Source organism: Marmota flaviventris, chromosome 14 (genome assembly GCF_047511675.1).
Source record: "Marmota flaviventris isolate mMarFla1 chromosome 14, mMarFla1.hap1, whole genome shotgun sequence".
Classification (NCBI taxonomy): domain Eukaryota; kingdom Metazoa; phylum Chordata; class Mammalia; order Rodentia; family Sciuridae; genus Marmota; species Marmota flaviventris.
Genome location: NC_092511.1, coordinates 75,277,842 through 75,305,062, shown reverse-complemented (window position 1 = coordinate 75,305,062; position 27,221 = coordinate 75,277,842).

Genomic DNA, 27,221 nt, shown 5'->3' with positions numbered 1-27,221 from the left:
AATATAACTCTAGGCCTAAGAATAAATCTAACTCTCAAACTAGCCCTATCACTAGTTATAACCCTACCCCTTAACATAACCCTAACCCTACCCCTAAACTTAGTCCTAAGCCTTGCCCTATCGATAGCCCAAGCACTAACCTTAGATCATAATCTATCTCTAAATCTAACCCTGAATCGAAGCCTAAGACTAACCCTAACACTACCCTAACCCTAACATTAATCCTAAAACTAGCCCTAATTCTAGCCCTAACCCTAAAAAAATCAAGCCATAAGCTCTATCCCTAACCCTTAAACTAAACCAAACCTAACCATTTACTTACCACTAACCCTAGCCCTAATTCGAGTTTTAAGCTGAACCCTGAAACTAAACCTTACACTGACTCAACACTAACACTAATCCTAGCTCTAAACATCACCCTAATCCTAACACTAACCCTAACACTAAACCTATCCCCAATCTTAACCCTAAAATTAGCCCTAATCATAACTCTTGAACTTACTTTAGCCATAATGCTAACCCTAGCACTAACTTAACCCAAATCATAGCCCTAATCTGAGCCCTAACCCGAGCTTTAACCCTAAACCTAACCCTAACTCTAGCCCTAGCCCTAATCATAACCATAACCCTAGACATCACCCTGTACATTACCATAACAATAACTCTAACCCTAATGTTAACCCTATGTCTAAATCTGACTGTATCTCTAATCCTATCTCTAACCATTTCCCTAAACCTAACATGAACCCTAATACAAAGCCTATCATTATGCAAACACTTACCATAATGCTAATTCAATCTCTAATGTTAAGCCTTAACCTATTCCAAACCCAAACCTAGACTTTCACCTTAATAATACCGCTAGCCCTAAACCTGACCCTAACACTAAACCTAAACCTTACACTAAACATACCCATAATCCTAATGCTAAAACCATCTTTAAACATAATTCTAGACTTGAAATTAGCCATAATCCTAATCCTAGCAATAATCCTAAAACAAACCCTAGCCCTCATCCTAGCCCTAAACCTAGTCTTAATCATAACCCTAATCGTAACCCTTATTGTAAACATCACCCTACCTCTAAAACTAGCATAACACCATCCATTACCCTAAACTAAATCCTAAATCTAACCCTGATACTATGCTTAAACTGAACACTAACCAAAGACTAATCCTAGTCTTAATTTAGCCCTATTCCTAACCCTAACCCTATCCTTAGCCCTAAGACTAACAATAATTCTCACACTAGCCCTATCACTAGTTCTAATCCTAGCCCTTACCATAACCCTAACCCTAGCCCTAACTCTTGATCAATCCTTAGTCCTAGCCCTAACCCTAAGCCTAAGCCTCACAATAACACTAAACCTAATCCTAACGCTAATCATAAAACTAGCCCTAACCCTACAACTAGCAGTAAAAAGAAACCAAGCAATAGCCCTAACCCTAAACCTAACTTAAACCAAACCTTAACACTACACCTAGAACTAACCATAGCCTTAATTCTAGTCCTAACCCTAACCTTAAAAGTATACCTGACACTGACTCATATGCTAAACTCACCCTAGCTTGAAACACCATTATAAACTTAAACCAAAACTTAACAATAACCCTATCCCTTATGTGAGTCCTAACCCTAACCCTGACCCTGACTCATATCCTATAACTAACGCTAGATCTAAATATCACCCTAAACTTAAACTTAACCTTAACACTAAAACTACCCATAACCCTAACCCTAACCCTAAAACTAACACTAATTGTAACCCTAGTTCTTATATTAGCGATTGCCCTAACCCTAGTCCTAACCCTAACATAAAACTAGCTCTAATCCAAACCCTAAACCTAACTTTAACGCTAACTCTACCCTAACTCTAGCCCTAAACTTAGCTCTAACTCTCTCCCTTACCCTAAGTGAAACTGTAACCCTAATGGTAAACCTAGATCTATCCCTAATCCTTAGGCTAACCAAAATTCGAACCCTTTTAATAGTCCTGATACTAGCTCTCATTCTAGCTCTAATCCTATCCCAAACCCTTACTCTAACCCTGACCCTTATTCTGAACCTAACACAAACCCTAGGTCTAAAACTGACCCAAACCCTAGAGCAAACCCTAACACTGGCCATACCACTAATTCATACATAACCTAACCCTAACCTTAGCCCTAAGACTAACTCTAACACTCACACTATCCCTATTCCTAGTTCTAAGCCTATCCATTACTATAACTCTAAACCTAGCCCTAACCCTTGCCCTATCCTTAGTCCTAGTCCTAATCCTAACTCAAAATCTAACCCTAATCCTAAACCTAAGCCAAACACTAAAACTAGCCCTAATCCTAATGCTAATGGTAAAACTAGCCCTAACCCTAACCCTAGCAATAAAACAAACTGAGCAATAGCCCTAACCATAACTTAAACCAAACCTTAAACTAAACCTTAACTTAAACCAAACCCTAACACTACACCTAGGCCTAATCATAGCCTTAATTCGAATCCTAACCCTAACCTTAAATCTAACCCTGACACTGACTCATATCCTAACACTCACCCAAGCTCTAAACACCCTCCTAATATTAAACTAAAACCTAAAAGTAAACCTATTCCTAATTCGAGTCCTAACCCTAACCCTGACCCTGATTCATATCCTAACACTAACCCTATCTCTAACTATCATCCTAACCTTAAACCTACCCTAACACTAGACCTACCCCTAACCTGAACACTAAAACTAACCCTCATTGTAACCCTAGTTCTTACATTAGCCATTGCCCTATCATTAGCCCTAACCCTAATCCAAAAACTAGCCCTAATCCAAGCCCTAAACCTAGATTGGAACCTAACCCTAATTCTAGCCCTAACCCTAGCTCTAAGGATATCCCTTCCCTATCCTATGAATAACCCTAACCCTAATAGTAGCCCTAGACCTATTGCCTAATCCTTAGGATAACGAAAATCTAACCTTATTAATAGTCCTGACCTTAGCCCTCGTTCTAGCTCTAATCCTATTCCAAACCCAAACGCTTATACTGACCCTTATCCTGATCCTAACACAAACCCTAGTTCTAAACCTGACCCTAACACTAGACTAAAACATAACAGTATCCCTGGACCTAAACCTAATCCTAAACCTAGCCTTATCTCTAACCCTAGACCTAAACAAAAACCTAGTCCTAGGCATAACAATAACCCTTATCCTAACACAAACACTAACCCTACCCCTAGACCTAAACCTACTCCTAATTCTGGCTGTAACCCTAACTTGAACTCTAACCCAAACACTGACTCTTCCTTTAACATTAAACCTAATTCTAAACCTGACCCTAATTGAAAATCTAAACCTAAAACTAAATCTTGTCATAACCCTAAACCAAAAATAGTCCTAATCATAATCCTAGCTCTTACATTACCCTCAGCTTTAACCCTAGGCCTAAACATAACACAAAACCTACAGCTAATCCTAGGCCTTAACCTTGCCCTAAGCATAACTCTAAACCTAACCCTAGCCCTAACTCAAACCTAACCCTCGCCTTAGTACTAACCCTAGCTCAAAACCTAATGCTTACTATAAACATAAACCTAGAACTATCCCTGAATCTAACCCTAAACCTAGTCCTAATCCTAACCTTAACACAAGTCCTAACCCTAGTTCTAAACTTACCCATTACCCTAACCCTAACCCTAACCCTAATTTTAACCCTAACCTTAACCCTAACCATAATCCTAACCCTAAACAGAAACTAACCCTCGACCTAAACCTAAACTAATACTGGCTATAGCTCTAACCATAAATCAAACCCTAAACCTAAACATAAACATAACCATAGACCTAACCCTAACCCTAATCTGAAATCTAGCCCTGTCCCTAACCCTAAACCTACATCTAGCTGTATTTTTTACCCTAACCCTAAACCTAATTATAACCATTCCCCTAACCCTAACCCTAAACCTACCATAATCCTATCCCTAAACATAACCCTGAACCTAACCCTTGCTCTAAACCTAATCATAGCTCAGAATCTACCTCTTACACTAAGCATAACACTAACCCTAACCCTAGTTCTAACCCATACCTTAACACTAACTCAAGACATAATCCTAACCATAAGTCTAGCTATAACTTTAGCTCTAACTCTATCCATTATCCTAATGATAGCCAATATCCTAATGCTAATACTAGGCCTAAACCTATCTCAAGACCTAATCCTAACCATAACCCTAGCCCTAACCTTAACTCTAACCCTAAACATAACCCTTTCCCTAATGCTAACCCTAGGCCTAACCCTAAACCTATCAGTAACTCCAACCCTATCAATTACTCTAAACCTAACCTGAACCCTAAATCTAACCCTATCATTACCCCAACCATAACTCTAATGCTAATTTGAGCCCTAACCCTAAATTCAAGCCTCAAAGAAACCCTAACCATGAACCTGACCCTAATAATTCCCCTAGCTCTAACCTAACCCTTACCCTAAACCTAATCCTTACATTAGACCTAGCCAAAACTTAACCCTAAAACTATCCATAACCATAACCCTCGACCTGACATTAACCCTAGATATAATCCTAGACCTAACCCGAACACAAACCCTAGCCCATATTAGCACTAAACATAGCCTTAATCATAACCCTAACCTTAAACCTAGGCCTAACTTAAAACCAACCCTATCCCTAATTTTAGACCTAACTTTTCCCTATCCCAAACCCTAACCCAAACCCTAGCCCTAAAACTAAGTCTAACTCTCTCCCTAGCCCTAAAACTAGTTCTAAATCTATCCCTTACTGGAACTCTAAAACTAGCCCTAACCCTAGGCCTAACCCTAGCCATTTCCTTAGCCCTAGCCCTAACCCTAGATCTAACCTTAACTCTAAATCTTACCCTAATGCAAAGCCTAAGCCTAAGCCTAACACTAACCCCCAAAATAACCCTAACGCTACTCCTAAAACTAGCCCGAACTCTAGCTCTAGTCCTAATACAAAACCGAAAAATAGCTCTAACCCTAACCCTTAGCCTAAATCAAACCCTAACCCTACACCTAGCCCTAATTCTGGTTTTAAGCAGAACCCTAAAACTAACCCTAACCCTGATTCTGATGCTAACACTAACCCTAGCTTTAAACATAACCCTAAACATAACACTAGACCTACCCTAACCCTAACCCTAACCCTAAAACTAGCCCTAATTGTAACCCTAGTACTTACATTAGCCATAATCCTAACAATAGCCCTAACTTAACACAAAACCTATCCTAATCTGAGCCCTAAACCGAGGTTTAACCCTAACCCTAACTATAACCCTAAACCTAGCAGTAATAATAACCATAACCTTAGAACTAACCATAGCTCTAACGCTATCCATTACCCTAACCATAATCCTAACCCTAATGCTAACTCTAGGCCTAAACCTTACCATATCCCTAATCCTAACCCTATCCATTGCCCTGAACCTAACTTGAAACCTAAACCTAACTATATTGTTATCCTAATCCTAACTCTATTCTAATTTGAACCATAAATTTAAACGTTAACCTATCCCAAACACTAATCATGACCCTGACCCAAACAATACCCTTACCTCTAAACCTGACCCTAACCCTAAACCTAACCCTTACACTACATCTAACCTAACCCTAAAACTATGTTTAACTGTAAAGCTGGACCTGAAATAAGACTTAGCCCTAATCCTAGCCCTAAACCTAGCCTTAATCCTAACCTGAACCATAACCCGAGGTTTAACACTCGCCCTAACCCTACACCTAGATATAACCCCATCACTTCCCTAAACCTAACCATAAACCTAAACCTAATTATAATCTTAAACTTAACCATAACACTTGCCCTAAACCTAGGCCTAACCCTAACAATAAGCCTATCACTAACCCTTATTTAGTCCTATCCTAACCCTAAACCTAGCCTTAAGATTAACTCTAACTCTTCACCTAGCCCTATCCCTAGTTCTATCCTTAGCCCTAGCCCAACCCTGGATCTAAATCTAAATCTAAATGTAAACCTAACTCTAAATTTTAACATAACCACAATCCTAAACCAAACCCTAACACTAGCCCTAACAATAATGCTAATCCTAAAACTTGACTTAACCCTAGCCCTAGTCTTAAAATAAAACCAAGCCATATAACTAACCCTAACCCTTAATCTAAACCAAACCACAAACCTACACCTAGCCTAACCCTAACTCTAAAAATAACCCTGAACCTGACATTGATCCTAACACTAATCCTAGCTCTAAACATCACCCTAACCTTAAATTAACCATAACACCAGAACTAGCCTTAACCCTAACCCTAAAACTAGCCCTAATCATAACCCTAGATCATACATTCATCATTGTCATAACCCTAGCCCTAACCATAATACAAATCCCATCCCTAGTTCTCGTCCTAACCCTAGCTTAAACCCTAATCATAACCTTAACACTAACCCTAACCCTAACCCTGACCCAAACCCTAACCCTAGCTCTAACCCTATCCCTTTTCCTAAGCCAAAACCTAAACAAAGTGCTAACCCTAGTCCTAACCCTAATCCTTAGCATAACTTAAACACTAACAGTATTACTAGTCCTAAGCCTAGCCCTCATTCTAGTTCTAACCCTAGCCCGGACCCTTATTCTGATCCTAACAGTAAGCCTAGGTCTAAACCTGACCCTAAACCTAAACCAAACCCGAACACTAGCCCTACTGGTAAGCCTATACCTATACCTAACACTAACACTAGATCTAGACACAAAACTAATCCTAAATATAGCTATAATTCTAGCCTTAGACCTAAAGAATATCCTAGCTCTAGCCCTAACAATAACTCTTAACATAAACTAAACACTTACCCTACCCGAGACCTAACACTAGTCCTAATTCTGGCTCTAACACTAACTCTAATCCTATCCAGAACACTGACCCTGTCCCTAACATTAACCTATCTCTAAACCTGACCCTAATCCAAAACCTAGTCCTAACACTAGATCTAGCCATAACCCTATCCCTAATACTATCCCTAAACATAACCCTAGCCCTAACCCTAATTGAACCCTAATCTTAACCCTAACAGTAGCCCTAACCCTAACCATAGTCCTAACCCTAGCCCTAAACCTAACACAAAACCTAGCCATAATCCAAGGCCTAAACTTAGACCTAAGTAGATCCCTAACCCTAACCCTAGCCCTAACACTAACCCTTGCCTTAGACCTAACCCTAGCTCAAAGCCAAACCCTTACCTAAACATTACCCTAGCCTTATCCTAAACCATAACCCTAACCCTAGCTCATATCCTTACCTTAATCCTAGCTCAAACTATAGTTCTAACCCTGTCAATTACCCTAACTCTAACCCTAAACCTAATTGTAACCCTATGCCTTACACTAAACTTAACACTAACCATAAATGTATTCCAAGACCTAACCATAAACTTAAACCTCACTATAGCCCTAACCCTAGCTGAAACATTAAGCCTTACACTAAACCTAATTCTAAGACTAGCCTGAATCCATACCCTAACCCTAAATCTAATATTATTCATTACACTAAACCTAACCCTAACTGTATGAAATCTCTAGCTATAACCTGAACCCTAAACAAAACCCTAAACATAAAAATAATCCTAGACCTAAACGTAAACCTAAACCTTGCTCTAGTCATTACCCTAGCTCAAACACTAACCCTTACCCTAACCTAACCATAACACTAGCCCTAAACCTAACACTTACCGTAAACCAAACCTAGTCCTATACCTAAAACAAGCTCTAATTTTAGACTTAATCCAAACCCTAACCTATCCCTAATCCTAGCTCTAAATCTATCCATTATACTAAACATAACGCTAACCTAATGCTAATCTTAACCCTTTTGCTAAACCTAATCCATCCATTACCCTAAACCTTAACTGAAACCTAAACCTAACCCTATCCATTACCCTAAGCCTAAGCCTAAACCTGACACTAATTCAAGCCCTAACCCTAAACTTTGACCTAAACCTAATGCTAACCCTGACTACGGCCCTAATAACACCCCTAACTCTAAACCTGACCCTTACCCTAAACATAGTTCTGACACTAGACCTATCCATAACCTAACCCTAAAACTATCCTTAATAATAACCCTAGATTGGACATTAGCACTAGCCCTAGTTCTAGCCCGGAAACTAAGAGAAACCCTAGCCCTAAATTTAGCCTTAATCCTAATTTAAACACTAACCATAGCCCTAATCCTAATTCTAACCTTCTCCCTAGCCCTAAACCTAGCTATAACCCCACCCATTCCCCTAAACTTAATCCTAACCCCAATGCTAATCCTAAACTTAGTCCTACCCCTAGGCCTAACAGTAACACTAACCTTAGCCCTAATCCTAGCCATAATTTAGCTTTAACACTAACCCTAACCCTAAGCCTAGTCCTAAATCTAAATCTAACTCTCGGCCTAGCCGTTTCCCTAGTTCTAACCCTATCCCTTACTGTAACGCTAACACTAGCCCTAATCCTAACCCTGGATCTAACTCTAACTCTAAAACTAACCCTAAACCTAAGCCTAAATGTCACCCTAACACTAGCCCCAAACCTAACACTAATTCAAAATCCAGCCTTAACCCTAACCCTTGCCGCCCCCCCCCCAAAAAAAAAAAAAAAAAAAAAAAAGAGCAATAGGTCTAACCCTAACCCTAACCCATAGAAGTCAAGATGAAGTGAAACCTTAAAACACAAACTGTTCCAGACAGTGAACCTTGAACTGAAAAGGCCCAACCTGGGAAACACGGTAATGCTAGGTAAAAGATGAATTCTGACTAGTATCAAAGAAATTTGAACAAAATTAACTCTAACCCAAACATTAGTTCTAACCCTAGCCGTAACCCTAATTCTAAAACCAAACCTTTTCTGTTTATAGAGCTTGATGATACAAGTTGAAAAACTTGGGGTGCCTAATAGGGAAATGTAACAGATGAATCCTACCCAGTATCAAAAATTCTGACCAATAATTGGGGAAGGTGTTTCAGTACATGCCTATTTCCCCTGTTTTCTCCTAAAGAGCTCCTGGAAAATTGTTTTTTCAAGCTTCGGCATAAGGAACTTTCACAAGGAACAAACCAGAGTATGCCCACAGTGAAGTGATTGAATGTGTGAAGTTTCATGCAGCTAGCACCAACCCTGTTTGATTTCCAGTTCCATTTCCGTTCACATCTATAGGCTATAATGTAGTGAAAACAAAAAATTCAAACTGTTCCCGACACTGAACCATTGAACCTTGAAGGCCCAAACTTGGGAAGCCTACTAAGGTTGGTCAAATATGAATCGTGTACAGTATCAAAGAAATCTGACCAAAAAAATTCGAACCTCTTTCAGTACATGAGTATTTTGCTTGCTCCTAAAACACTCAGATATAAAGTTGTTTCTTTCTACTTCAGCTTAGGGATACTTCTCAGGAAAAAACAAACAAACAAACAAACAAACAAAAAAAAAACAGAGAATGCTCATTGAGAACTGATTGAGTGTGTGAAGTTTCTAGCAGATAGCACAAACCCTGTTTGATTTCCAGCTTCATTTCCATTCACCCCTATAGGGCAAAAAGAAGAGAAACATGAAAATTGAAACTGTTCCTGAGAGAAAACCCTTTTACGTAGGAGGCCCAAACATTTGGGGTATAGGAAAAATAGGAAAAAGTTGAATCCTGCCCAGTATCATAGAAATTTTTTGTGAAATAACTCTAACCCTAACACCAGGTCTAAACCTAGTCCTAACACTAAGTCTAACCCTAAACCTAATCTGTTTAGAGAACCTTTGATCATAGAAGTTTTGAAATTGGGGAGTCTAGTGGGGTAAGCTTACAGATGAATCATGGGCAGTTTCAAAGAAATCTGACAAAATAATTGGGGAAGCTATTTCAGTACATGCATATTTCCCTGTTTTCTCCTAAAGTGTTCTCAGATAAATTTGTATTGCATGCTTCAGCTTATTACTAATTTCACAAGGAACAAACCAGAGAGTGCCCATAGAGAACTGATTGAGTGTGTGAAGTTTCAAGCACTTAGCACCAACCTTTTTTGATTTCCGGCTCCATGTCCATTTACCCATGTAGGTCAAAATGAAGTGAATCCATAAAATACAAATTGTTCCTGTCAGCAAAGAATTGAACCGAGAAGGCTGAAACCTGGGGAACATAGTAAGGCTAGGTAAAAATGTATCCTGCCCAGTATCAAAGAAATATGAACAAGACAAACTCTAACCCTAACACTAGACCTAAATCTAACCTAACCTGTTAAGAGAACCTTTGATCATAGAAGTCTCAAAGTTGAGGAGCCTAGTGGGGCAAGCTAACAAATGAATCCTGCCCAGTATCAAAAAATTTGACCAAATAATTGGGGGAGGTAGTTCAGTACATACATATTTTCCTGTTGTCTCCTAAAATGCTCTTGCATAGTGTTGTTTTTGCATGCTTCATCTTTGGGATACTTTCACAAGGATAAAACCAGAGCATCCTCACAAAGAACTGATTGAGAGTGTGAAGTTTCAAGCAGCTAGCAAAAATCCTGTTTGATTTCCAGCTCCATTTCCATTTACCCATATAGGTCAAAATGAAGTAAAACCTCAAAATAAAAACTGAAATACTGAGAGCAAACCAGTGAACCTAGAAGGCCCAAACCTGGGGAACTAAGTAAGAGTAGGTAAAAAAAAAAATCCTGCCTACTATCAAAGAAATTTGAACAAAACTACTTTATACCTAACACTATATCTATTATCCTTAGTCTTAACCCTACAGCTCACCCTAGCCTGTTTAGAGAACCTTTGATCATAGAAGTCCCAAACTAAGGGGGCCTAGTGGGGAAAGCTAACAGATGAATCCTGCACAGTATCACATAAATCTGAGCAAATAACAGGGGGAAGTGTTTCAGTACATGTATATTTCCTTGATTTCTCCAAAAGTGGGGGCCTAGTGGGGAAAGCTAACAGATGAATCCTGCACAGTATCACAGAAATCTGAGCAAATAACAGGGGGAAGTGTTTCAGTACATGTATATTTCCTTGATTTCTCCAAAAGTGCTCTGGGATAAAGTTGCTTTGCATGTTTCAGCTGAGGGCAGAATTCACAAGAAACAAACCAGAGAGTGCCCACAGAGGTCTGATTGAGTGTGTGCAGTTTCAAGCACCTAGCAACAATCCTTTGTGATTTTGTGCTCCATTTCTCTTCAACAAAATAGTTCATAATAAAGTGAAACCTTAAAATACAAACTGTTCCTGAGAGCGAATCATTGAACCGAGAAGGCCCAAACCAGGGAACATTGTGAGTGTAGGTAAAGGATGAATCCTACCCAGTATCAAAGATACATGAACAAAACTGTCTCTAACCCTAACACTAGGTTTGATCCTAGCCCTTACTGTAATCCTAATCTGTTTAGAGAACCTTTTATCATACAAGTCCCAAGTTAAGTGAGCCTAGTGGGCAAGCTAACAGATGAATCCTGTGCAGTATCAAAAAAATCTGACCAAATAATTTGGGGAGGTAGTTAAGTACATGTATATTTCCCTGTTGTCTACAACAATACTTTTGGATAAAGATGTTTTTTTCATGCTTCAGCTTTGGGAAACTTTCACAAGGAAGAAACCAGAGTACCCACATAGAACTGATTGAGTGTGCAGTTTTAAGCAGTGAGCACCAACCCTGTTTGATTTAAAGTTCCATTTCCATTTACCCGTATAGGTCAAAATGAAGGAAACCTTAAAATACAAACTGTTCCTGACAGCAAACCATTGAAGAGATAAGGCCCAAATCTGGGAAGACTAGTAAGGCTAGGTAAAAGATGAATTATGTCAAGTATCAAATGAATTTGAACAAAACTCACTCTAACTCTAACACTAGATCTAACCCAACCCTAAACTAATTCTAACCTGTTTAGAGTACCTATGATCATAGAAGTCCCAATCTTGGGGAGCCTGGTGGCACAACTTAACAGATGAGACTTGTGCAGTATCAAAGAAATTTGATGAAAAACTGGGGAAGGTATTTCAGTACATTCATATTTCCCTGTTTTTTTTTTTCTTAAAGTGCTCATGGATAAATTGTTTTTCATGCCTCAACTTAAGGTACTTTCACAAGGAACAACCAGAGAGTGCCCACAGAGAGCTGATTGAGTGTGTGAAGTTTCAAGCAGCTAGTACAAACTCTGTTTGATTTCCAGCTCCATTTTCAATCATGTATATAGGCCATAATAAAGTGTAACCTAAAAATTCAAACAGTTCCTGACATTGAACTGGCAAACCTTGAAAACCAAACTTGGGGATCATACTAAGACTAGGAAAATGATAAATCCTGCACAATATCAAAGTAATCCATACAAAAAAATTGAAGCTTGCTTCTAAAGTGCTCACAGATAAAGCTGTTTCCTTCTAACTCAGCTTTGGGCTACTACCACAAGAAACAAATGAGAGAATGTGCCCTGAGTGTGTTGAGTGTGTGAAGTATCAAGCAGCTGGAACAAACCCTATTTGAGTCCAGATCCATTTGCATTCACTCCTATAGGGCAAAATGAAGTGAAACATGAAAATTAAACTGCTCCTGAGAGCAAACCCTTTTACTAGGAGGCCCAACCATGGGGAGTATATTAAGAATAGGAAAAAGATAAATCCTGCCCAGTATCCAAAAGGTTGAAAAACACTAACACTAACCCTAACACTAGTTATAACCCTAACCCTAACCATAACCCTAAGCCTAATCTGTTAAGAGAACCTTTTATCATAAAAGATTTAAACTTGGGTAGAATAGTGGGGAAAGCTTACATATGAATCCTGCAAAGTATCAAAGAAATCTGACCAAATAATTGGGGGAGGTATTTCAGTACATGCATATTGCCCTGTTTTCTCCTAAAATGCTCTTTGATAAACTTGTTTTACATGCTTCATCTTATCACTACTTTTACAAGGAAGAAACCAGAGAGTGCCCACAGACAACTGATTGAGTATGTGAAGTTTCAACCAGCTAGCACCAACCCTCTGATTTCCATTTCCATTCTCATTTACTCATATAAGTCAAAATGAAGTGAGACATTAAAAACAAACTATTCCCAACAGCGAACCATTGAACAGAAAAGGCCCCAAACTGGGGCACATAGTAAGGCTAGTTAAAAGATAAATCTTCCCAGTATCAAAGAAATTTGAACAAAACAACCTCTAACCCTAGCATTAGCTCTAAAGCTAGCCCTAACCCTAACCATAACACTAACCCTTTCCTGTTTAGAGAATCATTGATCCTAGAAGTGCCAACCTTGGGGAGCCTAGTGGAGCAAGCTAAAAGATGAATACTGTGTAGTATCAAAGAAATCTGATCAAATTATTGGGAGACTTATTTCAGTACATACATGTTTCTCTGTTTTCTCCTTAAGGGCTCTCAGATACAATTTATTTTGCATGCTTCATCTGTGGCCTACCTTCAAAAGAAAGAAACCAGAGAGTGCCCACAGAGAACTGATTGTGTGAAGTTTTAAGCACCTCCTGCCAACCCTGTTTGATTTCCAGCTCAATTTTTATTCACATCAATAAGCCATAATGAAGGGAAACCTTAAAATACAAACTATTCCTGACAGCGAACCATTGAACCAACAAGGCCCAAACCTGTGGAACATAATAAGGCTAATTAAAAGATAAATCCTGCCCAGTATCATAGAAATTTGAAGAAAACTAGGGAGCATGTGTGCTCTTGGTGCAGATGGAAGGGTTTAGGACTGGGTTTAGGGCTAGGATTAGGGTTCCAATAAGGGATAGGGTTTGAACTAGGGATGGGGCTAGGGTGAGAGTTAGTATTAGTCGTAAGGCTAGGGTTAGGGCTAGGGTTATGAATAGGACTAAATTAGTGCTTAGATTAGGGCTAGGGTTAGTTCTTGGGTTAGGCCTAAATTTAGGTTTAGGTTTAGGATTAAAGCTAGGTTTAGGGCTAGGATAAGGGCTGGGGTTTGTGTTAGGTTTAGGGCTAGGATTAGGACTATGGCTAATGTCAGGTCTAAGCTTATGTTTGGGGATAGTTTTCAGATTAGTGTTATGGCTAGGTCTAGTGTAAGTTAGGGTTAGGTTTAGTGTAAAAGTTATCCTTAGAGCTAGGAGATTTATTAGGGTCAGAGTCAGTGTTAGAGTTTGAGGTTAGGTTTTAGGGTTAAGGCTTGAATTAGTACCAGGGGGTGGGCTAGGGTAATGATAGGGTTTTGTTCAGATTTTACATTAGGTTTAGGGTAATTGATAGGGTTAGGGTTAGCGATAGTGTTAAGTTTAAGCATAGGGTTCGCATTAGGGTAAGGGTTATGGTTAGTATAATGGATAGCATTAGAGCTAAGTTTAGGTTGAGGTTTATGGTTAAAAATAGATCTTGAATTAGGGTTAGGGTTAGGGTTAAAACTAGGGTTAGGCTTAGGTTTATATTTAGCATAAGGGTTAGGTTTTGAGCTAGGGTTAGGGCTAGGGTAGGTTTGTTTAGGATTACTTCTAGGGATAAGTTTATAGTACTCATAGGGTTAGGGTTAGGATTAGGGCTAGGGACATCATTAGGGATAGGGTTAGGGTTAGGGTAATGTATACAATTAGATGTAGATTTAGGGCTATGGTTAATGTTAGATTGAGGTTTAGTCTTAGAGTTAGGGCTATGGTTATGTTTAGGTTTATAGTTAGGGTTAGGGTTTGAACTAGGGTTAGGTCTATGGCAAGTGTGAAGTTTAAGGTTAGGTCTAGGGTTAGTTTTCCAGTTATATTTAGGTATAGCATTAAGCCTAGAATTATCAATAAGGTTAGGTTTAGTTTAGAGTAATGGGTAGGTTTAGAGCTAGGTTTAGGGCTAGGGTTAAGGTTAGGATTAGCACTAGGGTTAGGGTTAGATTGAGGGATAGGTGTAGGTTTATGTTTAGAGTAATGTTTAGGCTTTGAGCTAGAATTTGGACTAAGGCGAGGGTTAGGTTAGGATTAGGGCTAGAGTTAGGGTTAGGGTTATGCTTAAGGCTTGATTTACGCCTAGGATAAGCTCTAGGTTTTGTGTTAGGTTTAGGCCTAGGGTTAGGGCAATGGGTAAAGTAAGAGCTAGGGTTATGTTGAGTGCTATTTGTAGGGTTAGGGTTATGGCTAGGTCTAGTGTTAGGTTTAGATTTTGGGGTAGGGTCAGATTTAGTGATAGGTTTACTCTATAGGCAGTGTCAGTGTTTGCATTAGAGTTAGTGTTAGGGTTATAGCCAGAATTTGGACTAGGTTTAGCTCTAGGGTAAGAGTTAGTGTTTGAGTTAGGTTAAGGATTATTGTTAGGGCTAGGGCTAGGTTTATGTTTAAGTCTAGGACTAGAGTTAAGGCTAGATTTAGAATTTGGTTTAGGTCTAGGGCTAGTGTTAGGGTTTGGTCTATGTTTATGGTCTGTTTTAGACCTAGGGTTAGTGTTAGGGTCAGAATAAGGGTCAGGGTTAGCGTTCGGGATTGGAATAGGGTTAGAGCTAGAATGAGGGCTAGGGTTAGGACTATTAATATGGTTATGGTTTTGGTTAGCCTAAGGATTAGAGATAGGTCTAGGGTTACCATTAGGTTTAGGGTTTTTCTTAGGTTAAGGGATAGCCTTAGAGCTAGGGTTAATGCTAGAGTTAGGGTTAGGATTAAATAGAGGTTTAGAGCTTGGATTAGGGATAGTTTTTTTGTTAGGGTTAGGGCTAGATTTGGGCATTGACTAATATAAAAGCCAGGGTTACAATTAGGGTTAGTTTTAGGGTTAGGGTTAGGGGTAGGTCTAGTGTTAGGCTTAGCTTTGAGGTTAGGGTAATATTTAGAGCTAGGGTTATTGTTAGGATATGAGTCAGCATTGGGGTTAGTTTTAGGGTTAGGGTTAGGACTAAAATAAGGGCTAGGGTTACTGTTAGCGTTTGGTTTAAGGTGAGGGCTGTGTTTAGAGCTAGGGTGACTGTTAGGATATCATTCAGGGCCAGGGTTAGCTTTAAGGTAAGGATTATGACTTGAATTAGGACTAGGGTTACTGTTAGGGTTTGGTTTAAGTTTAGGGTTATCTTTAGAGCTAGGGTCAGTGTTAGGATATGAGTCAGGGTCAGGGTAAGTTTTAAGGTTAGGGTTAGGACTGGAATTAGGGCTAGGGTTAAGTCTAGGTGTAGTGTTAGGGTTTGATTGAAGTTAAGGTTTAGGGTTAGGGCTGTTGCTTAGGTTTGTTTTTGTCCTAGGTTTAGGGTTTGGGCTAGTTATAAGATTAGCATTAGGGTTAGGGCTAGTGTTAGTGTTAGGCTTAGGCTTTGGGTTAGGGTTAGATTTGGATTTAGTGTTAGATTTGGATTAGGGCTAGATTTAAATATAGGGCAAGGGTTAGGGCTAGGGTTATGGTTACAGTAACAGATAGGGTTAGAACTAGGGCTAGGGCTAGGGTGAGAGTTAGAGTTAGTCTTAGGCCTAGGGTTTTGGTTATTTTTAGGGATAGGGCTAATTTAGGGCTAGGATTAAGACTATGGTTAGTGTTCAGCTTAGGCCTAGCGTTAGGCTAGTGTTATAGTTAATTTTAGGCTGAGGTATGGTGTTATAGCTTGGTTTAGAGGTAGGGTGAGAGTTAGAATTTGGGTTAGGGCTAGGGTTAGGGTTAAGGTTTTGATTAAGCCTAGGTTTGGGGCTAGGATGAAGGATAGGTTTTGTTGTAGGGTTAGGTCTAGAATTAGGGCCATGGCTAATGTCAGGTCTAGTGTTACAGTTTGGGGTAGATTTAGGCTTAGGTTTGTGCCTATGTGTCATGTGTTAGGCTTTGGGTAAGAGTCAGGGTTAGAGCTAGGTGTAGTTTTAGGGTCAGGATCAGGGTTAGGGTTTGTTTTAGGTTAAGGTTTAAGGATAGGGCTCAAATGAGCATTAGGGTTAGAGTTAGGGTTAGGGTAATTGATTGGGTTAGATTTAGGCTTCAGGGTAGGTTTAGGCCAATGGAGAGCTTTAGGCTTAGCAAAAGAGTTAGAGTTATGCCTGGGGTTAGCATTAGGATTAGTATTATCATAAAGATAATATATAGTGTTAGAGTTAGTCTTAGGGCTAGTGTTAGAGATAGGGTTAAGTTTAGGGTACAAATAGGGCTAGGATTAGCACTATGATTAGTGTTAGGGTTAGTCCTATGGTTAGGGATAGAGTTAGGGTTGGTTTTAGGGGAAAGGCTGGGGTTATATAGCTAGGTTCAATGCTAGGGCGAGGGTTATATTTAGGGATAGGGCTAGGGTGAGGGTGAGGGTTAGGATTAAGTCTAAGCTTAGGGCTAGGATGAGGGATAGGATTTGTGTTAGAGTTAGGGCTAGGATTAGGGCTAGGTATAATATCAAGTCTAGGTTTATATTAGGGATAGTGTTAGAAATAGGTTTATTACTAGGTCTAGTGTAAGGGTTAGGTTTAATGTAGGGGTCAGATATAGAGCTAGGTTATTATTAGGGTCAGAGTATAGGTTAGGTTTTGGTTTGAGTTAAGGTTTAAGGTTAAGGATCAAATTAGCATTAGGGTTAGGGTTGGGGTTAGAGTAATGGATAGAGTTTGGTTTACAGTTCAGGTTAGGTTTAGAGTAATGTATAGGGTTAGTGTTAGGGATAGGGTTAGGGTTAGGCCTATGGTTAGCATTTGGTTTATGATAACCAAATGAATAGGTTTAGTGCTAGTGTTAGGGCTTAGGTTAAGGTTAGGTTTAGGGTAAGTTTTGGGTTACTCCTAGGGTTAGTGTTAGTGTTCAGTTTAGGGTAAGTGTTAGGGTTTGAGCTAGGGTTAGGGCTAGGGCAAGGGTTAGGGTTAGAATCAGGGCTACAATTAGGGTTAGGGTTTGGGTTAGGGCCAGGGTTAGCATTAGGGTTAGGCTTATGTTTAAGGTAATGGATAAAGTTAGAGCTAGTATTTGGGCTATGATTAAACTTAGGATTAGGGATAGGGTTAGGGTTCGGGTTAGAGCTATGGTTATGTTTAGAGTAAGGGTTAGAGTTTGAGCTAGGTTTAGGGCTAGGGTAAGCATTAGTTTTAGGGTTTGTGCTCAGATTAGGGTTAAGGTTAGTGTTAGGGTTAAGGTCTAGGTTTAGGGCTTGTATTAGGGCTAGGTTTGTGTGAGGCTTATGGCTAGTGTTAGGGCTATGGTTAATGCACGAGCTAGGGTTATGGTTATGGCTACTTTTTTGTGTTAGGGTTATAGATATGTCTATTGTTAGGTTTAAGTTTTGGTTTAGGATAAGGTTTAGAGCTAGGGTTTGTGTTAGGGTAAGCATCAGTGTTCGGGCTAGCATTGGGTTTATGTTTAGGGCCAGAATTAGAACTAGGGTTAGGTCTAGGGTTAGGTTTAGTCTTTGTGTTAGGTTAATGGTTATTTTAGGGCTAGGGCTAGGTTTTTGTTTAGAACTAAGGCTAGAGTTATGGCTATATTTAGGATTAAGTTTAGATATAGTGTTAATGTTATGGTTACGTTTATGTATAGGTATACTGGTAGGGCTAGTGTTAGGGTTCGGTTTAGTATTAAGGTCAGGCTTTGACCTATGGTTAGTATTAGGGTAAGAATAAGGGTAAGGGTTAGGCTTACTCTTTGGGTTAGGGTTAGAGATAGAATGGGGGCTAGGGTTAGGCCTTGTAATATAGTAGGGATTGGTGTAAGCTAAGGATTAGGGTTAGAACTAGGGTAGCATTAGGGTGAGAGTTTGTCTTAGGGTAAGGAATAAGTTTAGAGCTAGGTTTTGGGTTAGTGTTAGTGTTAGGGTTAGGGTTAAAGCTAGGGTTGATGCTCAGATTAGTGCTAGGTTTTGTGTTAGGGTTAGGGCTATGGCTAATGTAAGAACTAGCTTTACGGTTAGAGATAGTTTTAATGTTAGTATTAGGGCTAGGTCTAGTGTTCGACGCAGGTTTAGGGTTAGGGTGATGTTCAGAGTTAGGGTTACTTTTAGGGTCAGAGTCAGGGTCAGTATTAGTTGTAGGGATAGGGTTAGGACTAGGTGTAGCGTTAAGATTTGGTTTAGAATAAGGGTTAGTATTTGGGCTATAGCTCAGTTTTGTGTGTGGGCTATGGCTAGGGTTAGGGCTAGTTTTCAAATTAGAATTAGAGTTAGGGCTAGTGTTAGGGTGAGTTTTAGGTTTAGAATTAGGGTTAGATTTAGATTTAGGGTTAGTTCTAGGTTTAGAACTATGGTTATGGTTAGGTCTAAGGTTAGGGCTAGTGTTAGGTTTAGGCAATAGATAAGATTGGTACTAGAAATAGGTCTAGGTCTAAAGTTAGGGTTAGTCTTAGGGGTAGGGTTAGAGTTAGGATTACAGTAAGCAATAAATTAGGGCTAGGATTAGAGCTATATTTAGTGTTAGGATTAGGCCAAGGGTTAGGGCTAGGGTTAGTATTAGTGATAGTCTTAGGGTTAGGGTTAGAGATAGGGAAAGGGATGTGGTTATACCTAGGTTCAGAACTAGGGTGTGGATGGAAATTAGGGTTTGGGCTAGGGTTAGGTTTCGGGTTAGGATTAAGGCTAGGTTTAGGGCTAGGATGAGGGCTCGGGTTTGTGTTAGGTTTAAGGCAATAATTAGGTAGAGTGCTAATGTCAGGTCTAGGATTACGTTTAGGGATATTGTTAGAGTTAGTTTTATGGCTAGGTCTAGTTTAAGGGTTATGTTTAGGGTAAGGGTCAGTTTAGAGCTAAATGTATTATTAGAGTCAGTGTCTTGTTCAGAGTTTGAGTTAGGTTTTGGTTTAATTTTAGGGCTTGAATTAACATTAGGCTTAGGGTTAGAGTTAGGGTTAGAGAAATTGATAGGGTTAGGTTTAGTGTTCAGTTTAGGTTTAGGTAAGAATAAAGTTAGTGTTAGCCATAGGTTTAGGGTTATTCCTAAATGGATAGGGTTAGATTTAGGTTTAGGACTAGGGTTAGTATTAGGTTTAGCGTAACTGTTAGGGTTTGAGCTAGGATTAGGACTATAGCAAGGGTTAGGTTTACGGTTAGATTGAGGGTTAGGTTTACAGTTAGGGTTAGTGTAAGTTTAGGGTTAGGACTAGAGTTAAGTTTACAGTTAGGGTTAGAGTAGGTTTAGGATTAGGGCTAGTGTTATCATGATGTTTATAGTTAGGGTTAGGGTAATGGGTGTGGTTAGAGCTATGTTTAGAGCAATGTTTGGGTTAGGCTTATGTTTAGGGTAATGGATAGGTTTAGGTCTAGGGTTATGGTTAGGATTAGGGCTAGGGTTAGGGTTAGGTTTAGGTCTAGGGTTAGTGTTAGGGTTAGGTTTAGGGTAAGTGTTAGGGTTTGAGCTATGGTTAGGGCTAAAGCGATGGTGAGGTTTAGAGTCAGGTCTAGGTTTAAGATTAGGTTTAAGTTTAGGGCTAGGGTTATCAATAGGGTTAGGGTTATTTTTAGGGTAATTGATAGGGCTAGAGCTAGATTTAGGGCTATGCTTATAGTTAGGATTAATTCTACAGTTAGGTTTAGTTTTAGGGCCAGTTTCAGGGTTAGGGTTAGGTTTAGGGTAATGGATAGGGCTATGGCTAGGGTTAGGGTTAAAATGAGTTGTAGGGCTCAGATTAGGGATAGGTTTTGGGTTAGGTTAGGGCTACGGCTAATGTAAGAACTAGAGTTATGATTAAGGCTACTTTTAGAGTTACGTTTAGGGCTAGTATTAGTTTTAGGTTTAGGTATACTTTTAGGGTGATGTTAGAGCTAGGGTAGGTGTAAGGTCAGAGTCAGGCTCATGGTTAGTTTTAGGTTTAGGATAGGACTGGAATTAGGGCTAAGGTTAGGGATAATTGTAGGGTTAGATTTTGGTTTAGGTTAAGGGTTAGTGATAGGGCTATGGCTCAGTTTTGTTTTAGGGCTTGAACTAGATTAGGGCTAGTTTTAGGATTAGTGTTAGTGTTAGGGCTAGTGTTAGAGTGAGGTTTAGGCTGAGGGTTAGGGTTGGACTTAAAGTTATGGTTAGTTATAGGGTTAGGGCTAGGGCTAGTGTTAGGGCTAAGGTTAGGGCAAGTGTTAGGTTTAAGTTAAGGAATAGGGTTTGATCTAGGAATAGGGCTAGGATGAGAGTTAGAGTTAGTCTTAGTGCTAGTGGTAGGGTTAGGGCTAAATTAGGGCTAGGATCAGGTCTAGGGTTAGTGTAAGGGTTAAGTCTAGAGTTAGAGTCAGGGTTAGATTTGGGGGAAGGATTGGGGTTATAGCAAGGTTCAGAACTAGGGCGAGGGATAAAATTAGGGATAGGGCTAGAGTTAGGGTTCGGGTTAGGATCAAGGCTAGGTTTTATGGCTAGGATGAAGGCTAGCATTTGTGTTAGGGTTATGGCAAGAATTAGGGCTAGGGCTAATATCAGGTTTAGGGTTATGGTTAGGGATAGTTTTTGGGTAAGATTTATGGCTAGGTCTAGTTTCAGTTAGGTTTAGGGTGAGGTTCAAGTTGAGAGCTAGGGGTATTATAATAGTCAGGTTTGGGGTTTGGGTTAGGTTGAGTTTTAGGGTTATGGCTCAAATTAGCTTTAGGTTTGAGTTAGGGTTAGGGTAATGGATAAGGTTAGGTTTAGGCTTCAGGTTAGGTGTGGGCTCAGGTTAGATTTAGGGTAATGGATAGGGTTAAGAGCTAGGGTTAGAGCTAGGGTTATGTTTAGGATTAGGGCTAGAGTTAGGGTAAGGGTTAGGGTTAATGCTAGGGTTAGGTTTAGAGTATCGGTTAGGGTTTGAGCTAGGGTTAGAGCTAAGGATAGGGTTAGGTTTAGGATTAGGTCCAGGTTTAGGATTAGGGTTACCATTAGGGTTAAGGTAATGGACAGATTTAGATATTGGGTTAGGGTTAGGGTTAGATTAAGGTTTAGGACTAGGGTAAGTGTTAAGTTGGCATAATTGTTATAGTTTGAACTAGGGTAAGGACTACGGCAAGGGTTAGGTTTATCGTTCAGTCTAGGGTTAGGTTTACAGTTAGGGTTAGAGTAGGTTTAGGGTTAGGGCTAGGGTTATAATGACGTTTATGTTTAGGGTTAGGGTAATGGGTTGGGTTAGAGCTAAGGTTAAGTCTAATTTTAAGTTTAGGATTAGGGCTAGGGTTAGGGTTAGGTTTAGGCTTATCATTTTCTTATGGTTAGATTAAGGGTAAGGGTCAGGGATTGAGTAAGTGTTTGGGCTAAGTTTAGGCTTCTGCTTAGAATCAGGGTTAGGGATAGATTTAGGTTAAGGTTAGGGTTAGGGCTAGGTTTAGCCTTATGTTTAGGGTTATGGTTATGGTAATGGATAGAGTTAGAGCTAGGGTTTGGGCTATGGTTATGTTTAGGATTAGGGCTAGGATTGGGGTTAGTGTTTGGGCTAGGGTTATGTTTAGGGTAAGGGCTAGGGTTTGAGCTAGTGTTAGTAATAGGGCTAGGTCTTGGATTAGGTATAGCCTTATGTCTAGGGACAGGATTATTGTAGGTTTAGGGTTAGGGTTAAGGTTAGGGCTAGGGTTATCATTAGGGTTAGGATAAGGGTTAGGGTAATGGATATAGTTAGATGTAGGTTTAAGTTTAGGGTTAGATTTAGTTTTAGGGTTAATGTTAACACTACGGTTATGTTTAGGTTTATGGTACAGGTTAGATTTGAGCTAGGGCTAGGGCTATGATGAGTGATAGTATTAGGGTTTGGTCTATTGTTAGTTTTCTGGTTAGGGTTAGGGTTACAGTTAGGGTTAAGGCTAGGGTTATCAATACAGTTAGATGTAGGGTTGGGTAAGGTGTAGGTTTAGAGCTAGTTTTAGGGATAAGTTTAAGTTTAGGGTTAGGGCTAGTGTTAGGGTTTAGAGTAAGGTATAGGTCTAAGTTTATATTTATGGTAAGGGTTAGGCTTTGAGTAAGGTTTAAGACTAAGTCTAGGGTTAGGTTTAAGGTTAGGGTTAGGGCGAGGGTTAATGTTGGGGTTATGCTTAGGGCTAGATTTAGGCCTAGATTTTGCTCTAGGTTTTGTGTTAGGTTAAGGCATAGAGTTAGGGCTATGGGTAATGTAAGAGCTAGGATTATGATAAGGGGTAGTTGTAGGGTTAGGGTTATGACTATTTCTAGTGTTAGGTTTAGGTTTTCGGTTAGGGTCCAGTTTAGAGATAGGTTTAGTGTTAAAGGCAGTGTTAGTGTTCAGGTTAGAGTTAGAATTAAGGTTAAAGCCAGAATTGGGACTAGGTTTATGTCTAGGGGTAGGGTTAGTCTTTGTGTTAAATTAAGTGTTATTGTTAGGGCTAAGGCTAGGATTTTGTTTTGGTGTAGATCTAGAGTTAAGCCTGGATTTAGGATTAGGTTTAGGTCTAGGGCTAGTGATAGGGTCTGATTTAGGTATAAGATTACTGGTAGGGCTTGTGTTATGGTTTGATCTAGTGTTAGGGTCAGGTTTAGACCAAGGTTAGTGTTATGGTCAGAATAAGGGTCAGGGTTAGGTTTAAGGTTTGGGATAGGGTTAGAGATAGAATGAGGGATAGGGTTAGGACTATTAATACGGTGAGATTTTTGATTAGCCTAAGGATTAGGGATAGGTCTAGGGTTAATATTAGTGTTAGGGTTTTGCTTAGGGTTAGGGATAGTGTTAGAGCTAGTGTTAGGGATAGGGTTAGGGTTAGGGTTAAATCTAGGTGTAGGGCTCGAATTAGGGCTAGTTTTTGTGTAAGCATTAGGGCTTGGGTAAGGGCAACAGGTAATGTAAGAACCAGGGTTACAATTGGGATTAGCTTTAGGGTTAGGGTTAGGGGTAGTTCTAGTGTTAGTGTTAGATTTAAGGTTAGGATGATATTTAGAGCTAAAGTTAGTTTTAGGATAGGAGTCAGGGTCAGGGTTAGTTTTAAGGTTAGGGTTAGAACCCCAATTAGGGCTAGGATTAGTTCTTGTAGTAGTTTAGGGTTTTATTTAAATTAATTTTTAGGGTTAGGTCTATTTTTCGGTTTTGTTTTAGTCCTAGGGTTAGGCTTAGGGCTAGTTTTGCAATTAGTATTAGGGTTAAGGCCAGTGTTAGTAGTAGGCTTAGACTTAGGTTTAGGGTTACATTTGTAGTTAGGTTTAGATCTAGGATTAGCTAGGATTAAGGATAGGGCAATGGTTAGGTCCAGGGTTAGAGTTAAGGTAAGGGATAGGTTTAGAACTAGGGATAGGGCTAGTGTGAGGGTTAGAGTTAGTGATAGGGCTAAAAATAGAATTAGGGTTTGGGATAGGGTTAAATTAGGGCTAGGATTAGGGCTAGGGTTAGTGTTTAGCTTAGGACTAGTGATAGGAATAGGGTTAGGTTTAAGTTTAGGATAAAGAATTGTGTTATAGCTAGGTTTAGACGTAGGGTGAGGGTTAGAGTTAGGGTTAGGGCTAGGGTTGGAGTTACGGTTATGATTATGGCTAGGTTTAGGGCTAGGATAAGGGATAGTGTTTGTTTTAGATTCAGGGCTAGGATTAGTGCTAGGGTTAATATCAGGTCTAGGGTTATGGTTAAAGATAGTTTCAGAATTAGGCATATGATTATGTCTAGTTAAGGGTTAGGTTTAGGGTAAGGGTCAGGTTTAGATCTTGGGGAATTATTAGGATTAGGATTTCGCTTAGGTAGGGATTTATGTTTATGGCTCAAATTAGCATTAGGGTTAGCGTTAGGGTATATTTAGGGTTTGTTTTAAGGTTGTGGTTTGGTTTAGGGTGATTGATTCGGTTAGCATTAGTGATAGGGCTAGGGTTAGGCTTAGGGTTAGCGATAGGGTAAGGGTTATGTTTAGGGTAATGATAGGGTTAGAACTAGAGTTATGGTTAGGAATATGCCTTGAGTTAGGTTTAAAGTTTTTGTTAGAACTAGGTTTAAAGTTAGGTTTAGTGTTATGTTTAGCATAAAGGTTAGGTTTTGAGCTGGGATTATGGCTAGGTTTAGGGTTAGGTCTAGGGATAGGATTACAGTAGATTTAGGGTTAGGGTGGTGTTTTGAACTAGGATGAGTGTTAGGATATAAGTCAGGTTCAGGGTTATTTTTAAGGTTATGATTAGGACTCGAATTAGGGCTAGGGTTAGATCTAGGTGTAGTGCTAGGGTTTGGTTTAAGTTAAGGTTAGTGGTAGGCCTGTTGCTCGGTTTTGTTTTAGTGTTATGGTTAGGGTTAGGGCTAGTTTTATGATTAGATTTAGGGTTAGGGCTAGGATTATGGTTAGGTTTAGGATTAAGGCTAGATTTAAGGCTAGGATTAGAGCTAGGTTTTGTGTTAGGTTTAGAGCAAGAATTAGGGCTAGGACTACTGTCAGGTCTAGGTTTATAGTTAGTGATATTTTTAGGGTTAGGTTTATGGCTAGGTCAAATTAAAGTGTTACGTTTAGGGAACGGGTCAGATTAAGAGCTGGGGTATTATTAGGGTCAGGGTCAGACTTTGGGTTTGGGTTAGGTTAAGGTTTAGGGTTAAGGCTCAAATTAGCATTAAGGTTAGAATTAGGGTTAGGGTAATGAATAGTGTTAGGTTTAGGGATAGGTTAGGTTTAAGGTAATGGATATGCTTAGGGTTTGTGATAGGTTTAGGGTTAGGCCTAGTGTTAGCATTAGGGTTATGATTATCATTAGGGTAATTCATAGGGTTAGACCTAGGGTTAGGGCTAGGATAATGGTTAGAATTAGGGCTAGAGTTAGGGTTAGGGTCAGGGTTAGGGAGAGGGTAACACATAGGATTAGGTTTAGGGTACGGTTTAGGGTTCGAGCTATGATTTTTGATATGGCTAAGATTAATTTATGGTTTGGTCTAGGGTTATGGTCATGGTTAGCGTAACGGTTAGGGCTAGGGTTATATTAGGGTTGGGGTAATAGGTTGAGATGTCAGGTTAAAGATAGGATTAGATTTAGATTAGCGTTAGGTTTAGGTTTAGGATTCGGGTTAGCATTTGAGCTAGCTTAGGTTTAGGGTTAAGTTTAGTTCACTGTTAGTTCTAGGGTTAGGTTTATGTTAGGGTTAGGGTAGGTTTAGCTTTAGGTCTAGTGTTATCATCAGGGTTAAGTTTAGTGTTAGAATAATGGGTAGGGTTCAAGCTAGGGTTAGGGCTTGGGTTAAGTTAGGATTAGGGCTGGGGATACGTTTAGGGTTAGACCTTGGTTTAGTGTTAGGATTAGATTAAGTGTAAGGGTTAGGGATTGAGCTAGGTTTAGGGCTAGGGTGAGGGTTAGGTTTACAGTCTGGGCTAGAGTAGGTTTAGGGTTAGCTTTAGGGCTAGGGTTAGCATTAGTTTTAGGGTTATTGATAGTGTAATGGATAGAATTAGAGCTAGGGTTTGGGCTATGATTATAGTTAAGATTAGCACTAGAGTTAGCGTGAGGTTTAGGGTTTGGGCTAGGGTTATTTTAGGATGAGGTTTAGTGTTTGAGCTAGGGTTAGTTCTAGAACGAGGGTTAGGGTTAGGGTTAGGGCTAGGTTTAGGGTTAGAGTTATTCTTAGGGTTAGGTTTAGGACTGTAATTAGGGCTAGGTTTTGTGTGAGGTTTAAGTCTACTGTTAGGTATATGGGTAATGTAAGAGCTAGAGTTATGTTTATGGGTATATTTAGAGTTCGTCTACTGTTAGGGTTATTTTTGGGGTTATGATAATGTTTAGAGCTAGGGTTTTTGTTTTCAGGTTAGGATTACGTTTAGGGTTAGGTCTACAACAAGGACTAGGGTTAGATCTAGGGGTAGAGTTAGTGTTTGGTTTAAGTTAAAGGTTATTGTTAGGGCTAAGGCTAGGGTTATCGCTATATTTAGGATTAGGTTTAAGTTCAGGGCTATTGTTATTGTTAGGTTTAGGTTTAGGGTTAATGGTAGGGCTATTGTTAGGTTTCAGATTAGGGTTAGGGTCAGGTTTAAACCTAGGTTTAGTGTTAGGGTCTGAATAAGTGTCATGGTTAGAGTTAGGGTTTGGGTTAAGTTTAGAGCTAGAATGAGTGTTAGGGTTAGGACTAGTAATAGAGTTAGAATTTGGGTAGGCATAGAATTAGGTTTAGGACTAGAGTATCAATAGGGTTATGGTTTGACTAAGTGTAAGAAATAGAGTTAGAGCTAGGATTAGGACTAGAAATAGGGTTAGGGTTAGGGCCAGGGTTAGGATTAGAGTTAAAGCTAGGCTTAGGCCTTGGATTAGGACTAGGTTTTGTGTTAGGCTTAGGGCTATGGCTAATTTAAGAACTAGCACTATGATTAGGGCTAGTTTTAGGGTTAGGTTTAGGGCGAGTTCTAGTGTTAGAATTAGGTTTAGGGATAGGGTGATGTGTAGAGCTAGGGTTAGTGTTAAGGTCAGAGTCAGGGTTAGTATTAGTTCTAGGGTTAGAGTTAGGAG